This window comes from Amblyomma americanum, chromosome 9 (genome assembly GCF_052857255.1).
Source record: "Amblyomma americanum isolate KBUSLIRL-KWMA chromosome 9, ASM5285725v1, whole genome shotgun sequence".
Classification (NCBI taxonomy): Eukaryota; Metazoa; Arthropoda; class Arachnida; order Ixodida; family Ixodidae; genus Amblyomma; species Amblyomma americanum.
Genome location: NC_135505.1, coordinates 18,413,160 through 18,432,022, shown reverse-complemented (window position 1 = coordinate 18,432,022; position 18,863 = coordinate 18,413,160). Strand labels below are relative to the sequence as shown.

Sequence of the window (18,863 nt, the reverse complement as noted above, 5' to 3'; positions counted from 1 at the left end):
GTGTACCCCAAGGCTCGGTACTATCACCAACGCTGTTCAATATTGACTTCATTGCTCTTGCGTGGTACTTACATGATGTCCCCAACGTTAAGTTCTTGCTGTACGCAGATGGTATCACGGCATGGAGCCCTCACCATGACCTGCTAACTCAATCGGCGGTCCTAAAGTCAGCCTTTGACATTACCTCCAATTATGCTGTCTGTCGGCCTAGTTTTTATGAGGAAAACTACGTTCACATCAGTGGCCAACCGCTGGGGACGCCGTAAACCGACTGCTACCCATCTTCAAGAATCTTCGACATTGCAAATTCTGGGTTTGTCGATACATCAGTCCGGAACTGGTATTGCCTGGCTTTCTCAGGCTAAAAAGCAAATGTTGCAGACTTTGCGCCTAATAAGACGTATTGCACCCAAAACCGGCGGCGCTCACTCCCATGTCGTAAGACATTTTGTGAAAGCGGTTTTTCAACGACGCCTTATTTACCAAGCACAGTTCAAACATTTAACCAGAGCTCAGTGGGATCGTCTGGAAGCCTTCAAACGAGAAGCAATGAGAGCGATCACTTGCCTTTCACGCATCACACCGGTCGTGGCACTTCACGAAAATGCTCAGTTAAATACCCTTGACGAGCTTGTGCAGCAGCGCCGTGATACTCGTAGCGTTAAGGCCACCCTTTTGCATTCACCGCAAGCACTCCTGACCTTTGCTTCATCACACGCTATACTGTCGCCGCCACCGTCATGGGACTTTGTGCAGCTCAGCGACAATAAACCTACCGATCTACGCTGCCCAACCTCACCCGTCCTCATATATTGCTTGGACGCAGGGCCCACATCACCGCTTCCTCCTTGCCTCCTCGGCCCACCTTTTCTCCTTCATTTAACACCCAGCCACTCTTTTCTTCCCAACTGCGCTTATGCCCAGAGGCAATAAATAACGCTATCAAAGAAACAACTCAAGAAACACCAGTTCCGAAGCAAAAACTGGCATATAATGTGCACTGTGTGCAGCACCTGGCAAAATGTGCAGCAGCTGGTGAAACGGTGGTCCCGTGTTCAAACTCTTTACCAGGATCAATTTTTAACTACAAAGTTTCTGTGCACAATGCACAGCTTTCCTTTGCAGCAAGTATGACTGCACTTGAGTGGATGCCAATGAATAATTACTCCATTAGTCAGGGAAATATTAGGCGTGCAGTAGAACAGTTACAAGGCAAAATAAAGTATGAAGAAACAATTTTGCAGGAAAATCTGTACATATTTCAGATCTCAACAAAAATCACTGGAAAGTTCAGTCACGGTAGGAAACAAGTTCTACAGCAAAACAAAATTACCTGTCAACAGCGTCAACAGCTTTCAATGAGCAGCCCTGAGGCCTGTACCTCAACACTTCTCACTGCTTGGAAACAACACTTTCTATAGTAGCTTAAAGCCACCGTGGTAGATCAGTGGTTACAGTACACGGCTGCTGATCTGAAAGATGCAATTTTGACCCGGCTGCTGGTGGTTGCATTTCTAACGAGGCGAAATGCTTGAGGCCCGTGTGCTGTATCATGTCAGTGGACATTAAAGAACCTCAGGTTGAAGAAATTATCCAAGGCCCCGGTGCTGCGGGGCCCCTCATAACCCAAGCCGCTTTGGTACATAAGACCATAAGCCATCAAATGTAACTCAAAAACAAAAAAAATTCCCATGATCAAACTTACAATACAAAACGATTAACAAGGCTGCAGAAATAAGACCTGCCTTCGCATTCAAGCCAAACACATGCTCTAGCATCCACATACATCTCTTTTACCTTCAGTGCAGCCCACTTTTGTACTTTTAAGATGTGGGTAGCACCAAAACAAGGAGAGCCAACGTAGTCCCTATATACAACGAAAACTCTCTTATTGTCACTGCAGTCAGCCGATACAATGTGCTGTATTTTGGCACACACATTGTCAGACATTGTTACGGCTGTACAGTCAGCTTTGTCTGGCCTCTTGTATTGCTCGCTGTGAAACACATGTCCAGAGATACGAACTCTGTCATGTTCCACAACAGGGCCAGCGATCTGCTCGGGAACTTGACTCTCAATTAAGTTCAGGAGGACCCCATCTACAACCTTTGCTTGACCAGAAGGGCTACAGGATCTTTCTTGAACACGACTGTATAGCGCAAGAAATTTTGATTTTCAGGCCTTGCCGCTACCTTATGGGGTCACTCTGCGTCCAGCCGGCCTGGAAGGCGAGCTTCCGTGCCAGTTACACGCAAGCGTTATTCAAGTACGAAACACGTTTCCCCAAACCCGTGGCGCAGAGTCGCAGCCAAGGCAGGTCCGAACGAAATAGGCAACGGCAAGGCACGCTAGGAAATAGTTTATTATCCTAACGCGAGGTAAAGCACACTGCGGAAGAATTTTCTATCCGTAAAATAGATGTTCAGAGCTCACCAAATCGTTGTCGTCGACCGGCGTTGGTGTTCGCGGGACGGCGGGCAGCGAAAGGGGTCCTTGGGGCACTTAATGGCGGTTCACATGCAGGCGAATTGGCGAACCGAGCGAACAGCGGCGCGGCGCTGCGAAGCGGTTCGCGAGCTTTCGTTTCACGTGCATCGCCGCTGCGCGTTTCCCACCGCTGCGAAAACCAACGTTGCTAGCAAAAGATATGCGCCCTGCAACCGGTTTTTGTGGCCTGCAACCAGTTTTCTTGGCCTGCAAACACAAAAAAAATCGTAATATAAAAGCATTATTTTGTCAATTCTTTTCACAGTTTCTTTAAATAAATATAAATCTGGCGTTTTAAGCATTAAACAGCACTTTATACAATTTATTTGTTAAACAAAAGTTCGTACGTGCGGCGTACAAACTCGCGTGGCAACGCCGGGCCGTCATTGGTTTAAGCCCGTTTCACATGCAAGCGAACCGCTCGCGAACTCCGCCGCCGCGGCGCATACACCCTCTCTCAAGCGGCGGAGGAAGCCCCAGCGGCTCGAGCGGCGAGGTTCGGGCAAGTTGGAAATTTTCGCGGCGGCGACGCGGCAGCACCGCATCTCAACCAATGACAGCCCGGCAAGGGTGGCTAGACTGGCCCGACGTTGCCACGCGAGTTTGTACGCCGCACGTACGAACTTTTGTTTAGGAAAGAAATTTTTTAAAGCGCTGTTTAATGTTTAGAACGCAATAATTATATTTATTTAAAATACACTATGAAAAGAAATGACAAAATAATGCTTTTATATTACGCTTTTTTTGTGTTTGCAGGCCACCAAAACCGGTTGCAGGCGCATATCTTTTGCCCGCAACATTGGTTTTCGCAACGGTGGGAAACGCGCAGCGGCGATGCATGTGAAACGAAAGCTCGCGAACCGCTTCGCAGCGCCGCGCCGCTGTTCGCTCTGTTCGCCAATTCGCTTGCATGTGAACCGCCCTTTAGATGCGGTGCTGCCGCGTCGCCGCCGCGAAACTTTCCAGCTTGCCCGAACCTCACCTCTCCAGCCGCTGGGGCTTTCTCCGCCGCTTGAGGGAGGGTGTACTCGCCGCCGCGGCGGAGTTCGCGAGCGGTTCGCTTGCATGTGAAACAGGCATTAGGTCAGGTCCGGCAGCGAGAGTCCCCTTCCCGCCGCGTGTTCCCCCTTTTATCCCCTCGGTCATTGCCTCCCTAGGAGCAAATCGTTGCTGTCAAGCTTAGGCATGCTACCCTCTCCGCAGAAGGCAGCGCGCTGCCGTGACGTCACGTTAGTGCTGGGGCGGAAATGAGGAGAGTCGCAGGGGTCCCTTCTCTCCACATTCTCTGGTGGCCAGCGCGCACGTGTAAGTCACGATCGCCGCTGGTGCGGGGGGACGAGGAGGGGATACCAGTGTATCCCACATCCTCCCCTTCTTAAGAAGCATCCCGAAAACAGAAACAGGGGCAACATTACTTGATCTTCTCCGCAATCCAGGGATCGAGGTTCGATGTTCATCGGCTTCAGCAGATGGATCAGTTGACGGCCGCGCCACGCCCCTGCCGATGAGCTGCTTCGCTCCGAAGGCTTGGCCTCCCGCACGATGACGCTCTGCCTCTTGCTCCCCGTCTCGGTCTCCCGAGTGCGCGCGGCTGCGCAGTTCGGGTTGATTTTGGACGACTGCCTGCTTGGCGCCGGCTGCGATTGCTTGGAGGCCAGGTACATGGCTGCGCCACCCTGAGGTACTGGGTCAGGGGGCTTCAGAGGCCAGGGCTGCGGCGCTTCTATGCATGGGTGAAGCCGCGGTTGGGCTGCCCTGGCATACCTTGTCAGCAGGCGAGGGCCCAGCGTTGCTGTGGTTATGGGGCCCGCGGCAGGCGGTGGCGTACAGTCGGTGGGTGGGCAGATGCGATGTGGCAGGTAGCAAGGGTGGCCAGGGTGGCGACTAAACGTCGAAGGCGGGGCGGAGCATCGGGCCTTGGGCGCGTCGCGTTGCCGAAGCTGTATGGTGGCTGGTAGCTGGTAGTGGAACGGTGTCGTTCTGATGTGCCCTGCTTCTTTTCCATCTGCGCTGAAAAAGGTCAACACAGATGTAGCGAACTCCCGCAGCGCGTGCAACGTGGCTGTACGACCTTCACGAGAGTCATGAGGGTAACGCAAGTCAGTCTTGCGTGACACTGATCGGCATGAGCGGCCCGTACATTAATGTATCTAACGAGACTGCCTGCCGGCTCGCGTCCTCGCTCTAGGCTGCGCAGGCAGATTCTGTTTCTGCCTAGGGCGCAAGTTATAGTGAGACGCGGGGTTCGCCGGCTGATCGCAGCGCTCGTTATCCGACTGCGGCGCGGGTCGGGTTGTGTCCTCTACCCACTCATCTCGCTGCACGTAGCGTTTTAGGTCGCATACGTGCACCGGTCCGCCTTTCGGTTTCGACCGCAAGTCCTCGAGCCTGTAAACGAGCGAGGAAAGTTTCTCTCGCACGCGGAACGGCCCGATCCATTTCGGCGCCAACGAGGCCGCAAACTGTTTGCTAGCGTCGCTGAGAACGTGCTGGCGTCGAAGCACCAGATCGGCACTTTGTAGTGAACATCCCTTTGCGAGCGGTCGTACTGTGCTTTCTGCTGCGTCCTAGCAGTGCCCAGGTTGCGGCGAACCTTGCGTAAGGCCTCCGTCATCTTTGCGCGCAGCTGTGCCGCGTATTCAGCTCGTGCTGACGAAGCGACTGGCGTCTTCCTGCTGTCCGATAGAATCCGGTCCATCGGATTTAGCAGCTCTCTACCCAGATTGCGAGAAGATGGCGCATACCCAGTAGCACGGTTAACGGTCGAACGCAAACCAAACGCGATCTCCTGCAGATAGGACTCCCAATCTTTATGCCTTTCACAGTAGGCGACAAGCATGTGCTTAACGTTGCGATTGACTCGTTCCGTGGGGTTTGACTGAGCATGATACGTGGTCGTTTTCTTGTGCTTAATGCCGAGTGCAGCGCACGAATCAACGAACACCTTCGCAGTGAAGTAGGACGCTTTGTCCGTTATCAGCTGCTCTGGGAAACCGAACCTGGTGAATACGTCCATCAGCTTCTCCATGATCACTCGTGCCGTCAGCTTTCTAAGGGGGAAAAGTTCAACCCACTTGCTGATGTGATCCGTGACCATCAGCAAGAACTTGTTCCTGTTCGGTGTCATAGGATACGGTCCCATGGTGTCACATGCCGTGATTTGCCAGGGAGTCTGGCTGTTAATCGGGTGCATGAGGCCTGGTGGTCGTCCACCTCGGGGCTTCACACTATGGCACACATGGCACGAGCGGGCGTAGCGTATTACGTCCCTCTTCATGCCAAGCCAGGTAGCAAAGCGACACAACTGAGTGTAAATCTTGGGGCCGCTTGCATGCCCAGCGATGCACGAGTCGTGAAAGTAGCGCAACAGTGCTGCTCTCAATACTCGCGGTATCATCACCTTGAACGCCTCGTTTGTGTCGCTCTCGGATTGGATATACCTCAGCAGGACGCAGTCAGAATCAGCAGATACGAATCCATCGCGCTCACAGCACTACCAGCTGTTTTCAAGCGCTCCTCACAGACAGCAAAACCAGCTGTCTCCGTAAGCATGGCGGCCGTGCGCCCCGGCTCCCGGAGCCCGTCGAACAACTTTCGACAAAACGGATCCTCCTGCTGAGCTTCGAGCAGCTCCTTTTGCTGAACACGATCCCCACGGAACTCGCATAGTCCACGTGGTTCACGCTCTCGCCCTGGACCAACGGTTGGTCCGCGTTCCTTACATGGGCTACGGCTCGGGTCTCTCGCTCACTCTCTCCGGCTCTCGGCCGGTAGGTCGCGTGACCTTCCTCGCACTGGCCAGGCGCTCGCGAGAGTGCGCCAGCTACAGCGTTGCTTTTCCCTTTGCGGTAGCGCACGGTGAAGTCGTAACGCTGCAGCAACAGGGACCAACCCGCTAGGCGGCCGCTCGACTCGCTGAGTCGTCTCAGCCAGGTGAGCGCCATGTGATCCGTCTCGATCCCAAATCTCACCCCATCGACGTAGTAGTCGAATTTACGCAGAGCAAAAACTATCGCGAGACATTCCTTCTCTGTCACCGAGTAGTTTCTCTCTGCCGGCGTCAACGAACGGCTCGCGAAAGCTACCGGACGGAGAACGCCTTCCTGCTCCTGAAGCAATACCGCTCCTAAGCCAAGGTTGCTTGCGTCGGTTTGAATCACAATCTCCCTGTTTAGGCCGGGTAGCTGCAACTCAGCCGTGTCAGCGAGCACTTTGGTGAGCTTGCGCAGTACATCCTCTTGCTCGTGACCCCAACTCCAGCGCTCGCCTTTCTTCAAAAGCTTTGTCAAAGGAGCCTGCAACGCTGCGCAATCTGGGATGAACTGGCGATAAAAGTTCGCCATTCCGAGGAAGCGTCTGAGACCGGCTATATCTGTGGGCGACGGAAACTTAAACAAAGCCTCAAGCTTATCATCGCACGGCAGAATGCGGCCTCTGTCGATCGTGAACCCCAACAGTGTTATTCGGGTCGCGGCGATCTGTGCCTTCTTCGGGTTCAAAGTGATTCCCGCGGACCTCAGTCTCTCTAGGACGTCCATCAAGTGGCGCAGGTGTTCCTCGAACGTTTTCGAGTACACCACGATGTCGGCTAGGTACGCGAGTGCATGTTGCCTCTTTGCATCTCCCAGAACACGGTCCATATGGCGCTGATAAGTAGCAGGGTGCCCCTACCAAGCCAAAAGACATTGTCTGGAATTGGAAAAGGCCTCTGTGACAAGTGAAAGCAGTTTTCTTCTTGTCCCGTCATCCATTTCAACCTGAAAGTATCCGCGGCTAGTATCGAGTGTTGTGAAGTACTTCGCGCCACCTAGGTTGGACTCAAGTGAAGAAATGACATACTAGCCCCAATGCTAATGCATGTCTATAACCTAGCTTTAGCATCTGATGTCTTTCCAATGAAAATGCAGGAAGCAAAAGTGGCTGTCATTCACAAAGGCGGTACTACGTCGGATATGGCTAATTACAGGCCTATTTTCATTCTTCCGATATTATCCAAAGGTCTGGAAAAGGTTATTTATGTGAGAATTCATAATTTTATGGTTAAACATTCAGGCTTATCAGACAGTCAATTCGGTTTCAGAAAACAAAGGTCCACAGGAATGGCACTAATTAAGCAAAAAGAGATAATATTAAAAGCGTTTCAGGAAAAGCTCCTTGTACCCGGAATATTTGTTGATTTTTCAAAAGCATTTGACCTGCTTAATCATGATTTACTGGTACTTAAACTCAATTACTATGGCATTAGAGGAACAAGCTTATCTTTAATTCAGTCATATTTGAAATATCGTAAACAAAAGGTCTCCATTAATCACGCAATATCAAACTCGCAACATAGCTTCTCCGGTGTACTCCATGGCAGCATTCTGAGGCCGCTATTATTTATATATACATTAATGATATATTTTCTGCTCCTCTTCCTGTACACATAATAGCGTATGCAGGTGACCTCACAATGCTTGCCTCAGGTAATACAGAAACTGAGCTACTAGCACTTGGCAATCAGTTCTTAGAATTACTGCGTCAATGGTCCTTTAAGAATTTCCTAAAGCTAAACATTACCAAAACGTAAGCAATATTATTCCGAGCTAAAAAGAAAATGGTGCGTGCAAATCTCGACCTGTGGTTAGCAAACAAAAAAATTGAGGTTGTGCCAACTGTGAAATGTCTTGGCGTTGTTTTGACCGAGTCTCTTGATTGGGATAAACATATTGAGAAAATGTGCACAAAAATAAACAAGATTATTGGCATCCTATGTCGCCATAGGCACAGACTTCCCATTAAATTGAAAATATTAATTTACAATCCATTTTTATTACCACATATAAATTATTGTCTCATGGTCTGGGGGAAACCACAAAGCAAAATCAAATAAAAATTACAATTGCTCAAAAACGAACAATTAGATCAATAGCTAATGTGCCATGGTGTACTCATACGGGTACCTGCTTTGCAAGGTTTAATTTCATGACAATCTCAGAGTTATTCCCATTCAAGTTAATCTCTATGTACAAAAACGCTGTTTCCACTAATAATGAGTTCCTTTTATAAAGTTTCAACCTCACTCGTTCGATTCTATCCTACAACACAAGGAAAAAAATGTCATGGTGCGTGCCTTTCTGCCGCAGCACATACGGTAAACAGTCACTGATATATAGTTTATCCCATTACCTCAATATTCTGCAGCACGCCAGCGATGGCCCGTGCTAACGTTCTACGCTTCTTGGTGCAGTTCCTCGGACTCTCGAGCTCGCAGCTGCTGGAGTGTTCGAGCCCCCGGGTCCCGTGCCTAGCAACCGTCGTCAACTCCAGTCCAGACGCAACACTCCTGCTTTCCGGACTTCACACGGTTGAGCCTTTCTCGGCTACGAATGGCCAGCCCATCGACAACGCATCCCGGTCCGCGCAATTTCTACACGGCCACGGACCATATCTTCAAGCATCATGGCTTTCCCTGAGCCGCCTGAACGCCGGAACCGCCCCTGTACATCCTGCGCATGCGTGGACTTGTGCCAAAAAGGCAGCTCGGAGCGGCGCGCCCTTCAGTGGGCTCGGCAGCACGCCAGCGATGGCCCGTGCTAACGTTCTACGCTTCTTGATGCAGTTCCTCGGACTCTCGAGCTCGCAGCTGCTGGAGTGTTCGAGCCCCCGGGTCCCGTGCCTAGCATCCGTCGTCAACTCCAGTCCAGACGCAACACTCCTGCTTTCCGGATTTCACACGGTTGAGCCTTTCTCGGCTACGAATGGCCAGCCCATCGACAACGCATCCCGGTCCGCGCAATTTCTACACGGCCACGGACCATATCTTCAAGCATCATGGCTTTCCCTGAGCCGCCTGAACGCCGGAACCGCCCCTGTACATCCTGCGCATGCGTGGACTTGTGCTAAAAAGGCAGCTCGGAGAGGCGCGCCCTTCAGTGGGCTCGGCAGCACGCCAGCGATGGCCCGTGCTAACGTTCTACGCTTCTTGGTGCAGGTAATGAAACCTTATTGCCTTTACGCTAAACCAAGTAGCTACCGTGCACTCTTGGTGCTGCCGAGCCCACGGCGTTTTCGGTCCATCATGTATGACTGTGCGCATATGTTGTTAAAACTTCTTACGGTAGCCGGTGATATAGAATCTAACCCCGGCCCTAACAAAGAGATTCTTGATGCTTTGAAGGAAATTCAAACTGGGCAGACAGCAATGCTAGCGCAGCTAAAGTCGATAGAAATGAAACTAGGTGATCATGACAAAACGTTTTGCGAGATTAAGGCGCGACTAGATAAAATTGAGACAGCATGTGTTGGTATTGATGACATGCAGACTGAATTGAAAGAACTGCATGGAATCAGCACTGAGAACACGGCGCTGATAAATGCTCTGTCTGCCCGGGTAAATGATGCAGAAAATCGGTCCAGACGAAACAACCTTGTTTTCTACAGCCTTGAAGATAAAGATAAAGAAACATGGTCAGATTCTGAAAATATCATCATTGCACACATTAATCAGTATTTAGACATCCAGTTAGAGCCACGCGACATTGAGCGTGCACATCGCCTTGGGACTTTCCAAACTGGTAGGTGCAGACCTATAATTGTGAGATTTGCTCACTTTAAAGACAAAGAGCAAGTCCTGTCTTCCGCTCGGAAATTCAAAGGCACAGGATATGCGGTTGCTCAAGATCTTTCTCCCAACACGCGCCTTGCCCAGAAACACCTCATCGAATTTGGAAAGACTCGAAAACTGAAATACAAGTTGCGAAATGGAAAGCTTGTCACAAGTGAAAAAACGTACCATTTCGACCATGTTTCTAACCATGTCGTTGAGGACAGCTTGTAGCCACCATTAAAACCAAATTGTGAACCCCGTTCGCCGAATCGTCACCCTTTATCATTTCTGCTTGCTAACATTCGAAGTGTTGTTCCCAAGCGCAATTCATTGTGCAGTTTAATAGGTTCATCTTCATGCGATATCTTACTACTAACTGAAACATGGCTTAACGCATCAGTTCACGATTCTGATATTCTTCCATTTCTCCCAGATTTTGAGATATTCCGGAAGGATAGACCCGATAATTCGCGCGGTGGGGGTGTATTGCTCGCCACTAAACGGGATCTGCATTGTTCATTTGTTAACCTGCCTTCACAACTGGAAATGATTTGGCTTCGATGCACTACTACACATCCGCCCATCCTCATTGGTATTTGTTACCGCCCTCCTAATGCTGACAGTTCTTTCACCCCCTTATTTCATGATGCCTTAAATGTGTTAACTAAAACATATCCTTGAACTCATATTTTCTAGCGCTTAGTGAACACAAGGGACAAGAACACAAATACACAGGACGTACGCTGCGTACGTCCTGTGTATTTGTGTTCTTGTCCCTTGTGTTCACTAAGCGCTAGAAAATATGAGTTCAAACAATATCCAACTAGCCCAAGGTTCTGCCTTACTAAAAAACATATCCACTTAGCCCTATCCTTCTCTTCGGTGATTTTAATTTTCCCACAATAGATTGGTCTAATCCCGCCGCTACACTATCGAAAAGCAGCCCGGCTAGCGATTTCTTAAACACGTGTATGACTTTTGGCTTAACTCAACTCGTCACTGATCCCACACGCGTTACTGACCCCTCGTCCAACGTTCTAGATCTCGTATTAACAACGCATCCTGATAATTTTACTCCTATCACCTTGTTGCGTGGTCTCAGCGATCATTTGACGATACATACTTCTTTTTATTGCAACGTACTAAAGAAACAAAAAAATAAAAAAATACTTACGCTTTATGATAAAGGAGACTGCCAGTATGAACCGTGAATTATCAGATTACTTTGACACCTTCGCTGCTAACTTTCCACTACATTCTCTCGAGTCAAACTGGTTACTTTTCAAAACAGAGATGCATCGGCTTATAAGTCTTTACATTCCAACAATTACTATATCAGAAAGAATAACATCCCCATGGTTTAATGTATCACTCCAACGACTCAATAATAAGAAGAAACGCCTGTTCCGGTCGGCCAAGCTGTCTAACTCTTCTTCCACATGGCAGAAGTATCATGCTGTCGCAAAAGAATACGACAAGTTAACCGCTCAGACTAAACGGAAGTTTTTTTCTACTACTTTACCATCTATGCTGCAGACTAACCCAAAACGATTTTGGAAAACCATTAGCCCTATTCAATGTAATGAGATTTCGCTTAACAGTAGCTCTGGATCTCCTATTCCCGACACTGAGGTTGCAGATGTTCTTAACACAGTATTCAGTTCGGTCTTTACTAATGAACCCCTTGACAATCTTCCAGATCCACCATATTTTACGCACCCGCTCATGCAAAATATCACATTTCATCCCGTCGGCATAGTCAAGGTAATTGAGTCACTGAAGAACTCGTCATCTACTGGAGTGGACGGTATCAACGCCAAAGTGCTAAAAAATACTAAACATACGTGTAGCCTGTTCTTATCGCTCATATTCCAGGAATCCCTGAACACCGGTTCGATTCCACGTGACTGGCATGTGGGCAAGGTCATCCCAGTCTTCAAGAAAGGAAGCCGATCATCGCCGAGTAACTACCGCCCGATTTCCATAACAAGCGTTTCTTGTAAAATAATGGAGCATGTTTTATACTCGCATATTGCTACCTTCCTATCGTCCGTTCATTTTTTTCACTCAAGCCAGCATGGTTTTCGCAAGAATCATTCCTGTGACACCCAACTGGCACTCTTCCTGCACGACTTACATTTAAACCTTGATCGTAATATCCCGCTGATGCAGTGTTTTTAGACTTCGAAATAGCGTTCGATAAGGTTCCCCATGGTCGCCTCTTACTAAACTTATCGCGCCTTAATATTCATCCATGTGTTCTGAACTGGATTCGAGGGTTTTTATCTAACCGTCAGCAGTTCGTATATGCCAACTCACACTCTTCATCCTTAACACCTGTGCTCTCAGGGGTACCTCAAGGAACGGTACTCGGGCCCCTCCTTTTCTTGATATATATTAATGACCTACCGTGTAACATTTCTTCTCATATCCGACTCTTTGCTGATGACTGTGTCGTTTACCGAAGCATTACTAACTCCAGCGCCCATCTCGCATTACAAACTGACCTTATTCGCATACAGGATTGGTGTAAAACATGGCTCATGTCATTAAATATTTCTAAAACCGTGTTAATGTCCATTCACCGTCGTCGTAATTACGTAGCGCCTAATTATAATATTAATAGCCTGCAGATTGGAACATCCGAATCATTCAAATATCTTGGTGTGCATATCTCGCGTGACCTAACTTGGACCTGTCATATTAATCACATAATAAATTCTGCTAATTGTGCTCTAGGTTATTTACGCCGGAACCTTTCACTCGCTCCTCCCCCTATTAAACAGCTTGCTTCTCAAACCTTTGTGCGTCCCAAGCTTGAGTATGCTAACGCTATTTTTGATCCGCACCACGGTAATCTTACTAACGCCCTCGAATTGGTTCAGAACCGCGCAACACGATTCATTCTATCAAATTATTCCTACCACTCAAGCATCTCAGCACTAAAAGCTCGAATCAACTTGCCCCCCCCTAGCCTCGCGCCGTAAGATAGCACGTCTTAACCTTTTTCATAAATTTTTCCATTCTTTGCCTCTTGATAACCCCTACATAAAAAGAGCCCACCGCATCGCCCGGTTCAGCCACAGTAACGCAGTGTATCCCCTACAAGCCCATACTGTGACATTTCAGCAGTCATTTTTTCAGCGTACTGCACGAGACTGGAATGACCTGCCCACCGAAGTTGCCATTATCATCAACCCACTAGAATTCAAGCGGAGCGTCGCCAACCTTTCATCTTAACATTTTTTACCATTGTTTGCCAGATACCGTCCACTCCCTCATGTAATGTCTCAACCGAGACCTTTGAGGAAATAAATAAATAATACTTCAAGAGACTTCACGGCGTAAATAAGTGATACTTATTCCTATGTTTGAATGTACATAGCTCGTGATCAGGACATATATATGTAGTTTTGTGTACCTCAGAACATATATATATAGTTTTGTGTACCTTCATTTTACTTGCATTGTATCTCGAGTGATGGTAATTGTTCCTTGTACATAGAAATGTGGAGTAGATTTTGTGAAATAACGTCCAATGATATTAGAGGGGTCACTTCATGCAAATGTCAGATGTAGATACTTTGTGGCTGTATTTCTTTTGTGCTTGTGAGTGCGCTCTTCCACTGTTGTGATCAGCTGCTGGGCTATACACCCCGGCAGAGGGCGCAGGGCGGCTCTCAAGCTTCAACAACGCAGCTTTTTGCCTTGTGTCCTCTCTCCTTTGTTGCTAATGTAACCTTGAGAGAGTTAACAAAATAATATATATATATATATATATATATATATATATATATATATATATATATATATATATATGGTATGGTGGGTTTATGGGGGCTTAACGTCCCAAAGCGACTCAGGCTATGAGGGACGCCGTAGTGAAAGGCTCCGGAAATTGCGACCACCTGGGGTTCTTTAAGGTGCACTGACATCGCACAGCACACGGGCCTCTAGAATTCCGCCTCCATCGAAATTCGACCGCCGCGGCCGGGATCGAACCCGCGTCTTTCGGGCCGGCAGCCGAGCGCCATAACCACTCAGCCACCGCGGCGGCATATATATATATATGGTTGGTAGAGGGTACGCGTCTTTTCTCGTAACCTCATTCAGTTTGCGGTAGTCCACGCAAAGTCGATATGTATATATCGGCAAAGGGGACCCTCATATGCACAAGTGACAAAAAAACCAGCTACTGCGGCCAAGAGTGTGTCCCCGTCGGCATCTTTTGTCGATGGTGCGAGTGCGTTGCGCAAAATAAGGAGCTCTAAAATCAAGGTATGCCTGACCTTCTTCATGTTTTGTTTGGGGCCCTGCGTTCACATGTTCCAGCCATGGCGCCTGGTAACCTGAAGAACTTCCTACAGCTGGTGCTTTCTTTTGAGTCCCTAATTTCCACCTTCGCAGCAAACTTCCTTGCGAACTAAAATGGATGGGGCTAAACCTCGTGGATCTCATATGCACCGAAAAGTGCCGTTTATATTGCAGTGTAACTGCGCTGGGATTTTAAGTCGGTTAGCTGAACTAAAACTATTCTTGAAAGAGACTTGTGTTCCAGTATTGGCCCTATCAGAAGCTGGCCTGCCAAGCGGGATGTGTTTGACTGGATATGTCGCCCATAAAAACTGCAGCATAAAGTCATTTCCTACAGGAAGTGCTGCGCTTTACATAAGAAGAGAAATTCCACGTTTCTTTAAGCGTTGCCGATCTTTGCATGGATGACATTGAGGTAGCCGCTGTGAGAATACAGCTCGGCTCTCGAACCCTTTCTATTGCATCCGTGTACGTGTCTCCGCGGAAGAAGGTAGCATTAGATTTGTTTCTACAGCAGCTCTGCGAGCGCTGCCCAGCACCTAGAATCATCTGTGGTGATTTCAATGCCCATCATGCCGTTTGGGGTGACAGGAACACGGATTCCCGTGGACGCAAACTTGTAGAGGTTATCGACAGTTTAGACCTGTGTGTTGCCAATGACGGAGTCCCCACTTTTTTCCGGCCTCCAGCCTCAGCGACAGCTATAGACCTGTCACTGCATTCACCTGACGTCCGCGTGAGTTGGTCAACAGCGCCTGACCACATGGGAAGTAATCACTATCCGATTTTTGTGTTTGCTGCCGACTTTCGTATGCATGGTCCTAAAATTAGCAACGTGGTCAACTGCGACAAGTACAGAAAGCACCTAGAACGTGTTTCTGGTGATGTTGTTGACAAAATGATTTCTAGCAAGCTAGCAGCAACTACGGCGGTCAAGTTACCTGATCATTTTCCGGCCCCGGATTTAAAACTCAGGAACCTTTGCGCAGCGAGAAGGGCGGAGCGCCAACTCGTGCGGAAGAAGGACGACATGCAACTGAAGACTACCTTCAATAGGCTGAATTCTGCTATTAGACGGCACACGAATAAGCTGTACAGGTCGCAATGGGTCTCATTCTGTGCTAGTTTGACTGTGTTCTCACCGATAACGAGAATATGGCGAGTTATTAGCAGCCTTGCTGGAGAATCTCGCCCTTCGAAGCCTTTTGAAGCTCTTGCAATACGCAATGAAAAACCTATTGCGTGCTTGGCAGAGGAATTTGCAGACGCACTCGTACGCGCTGATTCTGGAATAGATATATATACACCACCTGCTTCCTCCAGGTGTATCATGGGCGTCCCGCTCGCGCTTCGTGAGCTTCAGACTGCGCTCAGTCGCCTGCAGCGCCGGTGTTCACCAGGTCCCGACGGCATCACCAATCAAATGCTGAATAATCTGCCCTTGCAACTCAGAAAGGAGCTCCTCAACTTCATCAATCGAGTTTGGGAGACTGGCGATGTTCCTCCGTCATGGAAGGTGGTACATGTAGTTCCAGTACTGAAGCCTGGCAAAGACATGACAGACCTTGCCTCGTATCGCCCTGTGTCATTGACCTCCTGTGTAGCTAAGTTGATGGAGAAGCTGGTAAATGAACGCTTATCATGGTGGCTTGAGGACAGCAAGGCACTGCCATCATGTATGACAGGATTCCGCCGAGGTCTTAGTGCCCAAGATAGCGTCTTAGACTTGATCAGTCACATTGAACACCAGAGAACTTTCGGCCTTTCTACCTTAGCCATTTTTCTTGATGTTGCGAAAGCTTACGACAGCATGCTTCAGAGCACAATTCTAAAGAGTTTGCAAGGCATGGGCATACAGGGCCATATGTTAAGATTCATTTACAAGTTTATAAGTGATCGCGCGGTTCGTGCATGGTTAGGGAGTACGTTAAGCACCGAAAGGGTTCTATCACGAGGTGTGCCTCAAGGAAGTGTTCTTTCCCCCACGCTGTTTAACGCCGTAATGGCTGGCCTACCCGATTCGTTGAAAAAAAGTTGCAGGCAAGTGCCTATGTCACTTTATGCTGACGACACCTGTATTTGGATTACTGGCTACCAACACAAGCGATTAGCCCTGATAGCTCGACAGGCTATACTTTCGGCACAAGCTTACCTTCAAGGTGTGGGGTTGTCTCTGTCAGTGGACAAATCCGGATTTATTCTGTTTCCAGGTGTAGGAAGACGTCAAGCGCGGTTGAAGATAGACCTCGGTCACTCTTGCATCCGTCAATTCAACCACGCGCGTTTCCTGGGCGTCAATATTGACTCTCGTCTACAGTGGCGAAAAGCTGTAGACGCGATTGTTTCAACTATATCTTCTCGTCTCAATTTTATCCGTAGAACTGCACGTGAGCAATGGGGAAACCATTCTTCTTTAATGGTCAAACTTCATGAAGCGCTGGTGGTCAGCCGGATAATTTATCAATTACCTTTAATTTCCCCCTCGGCATCACAACTTGAGCGTCTCGAAGTTGTCCACAGAAAAGGCCTAAGAAGAGCCATTGGAGTTCCCCAGGCGGCTGCGAATAAGGCAGTACTTCATGAGTCCCTATCGAAACCTCTTCACCCTATCGCTTCTCGGAGACTATTAATGCATCTTGACCGCTTAGGAGAGACGGTAGCTGGGCGATCCCTTCTCTAGCGGCTCTGCAAGAGATATGAGTTGAAGGCTTACTTGGCACTCAATACTCTTAGTTCTTTAGGCATTAATGTCCGAAGGCAAAGGAAACGGTTGAAACCCCCCTGATCTTTTCCGACCCTCGACTGTAAGGTCACAATTCCCCATTTGAGCGCAAAGCGCAGCTCTTCTTCGGCAGCAACGCGTTCGCTTGTTCTGGAATACTTGGAAACAGAATATGCCTGCCATCTTCAAATTTTCACGCATGGTTCTGTGGACAAGGTCAAACAAGCTAGCGCAGCGGCTTTTTACATTCCTTCTTTGGACTGTAAGTGGTCCGTACGGTGTACTGCTCTCGTATCCTCCACAACGGCTGAAAGTGTTGCTATTGAGGCGGCTTTACGGAAGTTAGGGTCTTGTCCGGCTCAACCTGGTGTCATCTTAACTGATTCAAAATCTCCCCTTCAGAGGTTATAGCGCGGATTCCCTACTGACGCCTTGTCTCCAAGCTCTCTGCGCTTGGTGCAGAATCTGCACAGCAGAGGCTTTACTCTACATTTCCAGTGGGTGCCCTCTCACAAAGGAGTCAACGGTAATGAGGTGGCAGACAGTCTCGCCCATAAAGCTCTCTCAAGAATTCCATCAAAAAAGTACCTCAAGATGGGAAAAGTCTCTGCAAGAAAACGGTGCTCGATCACTTCAGTACCCTGTGGAGTGCGTCCCACACGCCATATGTGACCAAGGGACTGAGAAGATCTCAGGCGACTCTTCTACATCGAATTCGCACGGCCTCTGCTCGCACTCCTGCATGGATGCATAAGACCGGCATATCATCGTCTCCGCTCTGCTCTTTATGCGGTGTGTGCGGGGATATCGAACATTATATTATGTACTGCCCAGAGTACAACGCGGAAAGGCGTGTGATGTTCGCTTCCTTCAAGAAGACAGGAACCCGTCACAGGACATTGTCTATACGAGTGGAAACCAGACATGCAGAAGGGAGGCTGCACGCCTTCTTTTAACAATTCTACAGAACACGGATCTTGTTTCTAAATGGTGACAGCAGGAACGGACTATGGCCTACTGTGATTGAATGTGTGCCTAGATGGTGTCTTCCGGAGTGGACTACTTTGTACTGTGAGTGAATGTGTGTATAGAGTGTGGCACTACAATGGCCTATGTTCTACTGTGACTGAATATGTGCATAGATGGTGACTTCTGGAGTGGACTGTGATGGGAACTGTGTGGATTGATTGTGTGCATAGATGGTGACTGCGGGGGAGAATGTGTGCTATTATAAGAGACTGCGCTAAGCGGGGTAGATGCGACATTGTTAATATCGAAGGGACGCTGCGGTGGAGCAATTGCCGGCAGATAAAGCAAGGCTAACCCACCTCTAGCATTCAACACATCAACCTCAACCCTCGATATGTATCGTCTTTCTTTGGAACCAAGACTACACTGCAAAAAAAAAATCCGTACCTATAACGTAGACTATGTACGTTTTAAAAATGAAACCACTTCTGCTTTGAATGAAATGTAGGGAATGACCGTATTTCAGTCCAGTATTGAAGAAAACGTCCGTGTTCCTCCGTAGACGTTGCAAGGAAAAATCCGGAACATTCAATTTTATGGATCAAAACTTAACACGACAGGACGGTGACCCCGTCGACTATGTGTGCCACCAAACGCACTAATAACTTGCTTAAAGGCAGCAAAAACAGAAGATGCTTATCATGTGACGCCACTTTAACACGATGAACAGTTGGCCCGCGGACTACAGGCGTCACATGACGTCCCATTTTTGATCTGTCTGGT

General features: G+C 48.5%; 1 pseudogene; it reads right to left on the bottom strand.

The window, feature by feature from the left end:
- Nucleotides 1-274: 274 nt before the first annotated feature.
- Nucleotides 275-18,863, bottom strand: part of LOC144105192 (uncharacterized) — a 125,435-nt pseudogene continuing 106,846 nt past the window's right edge.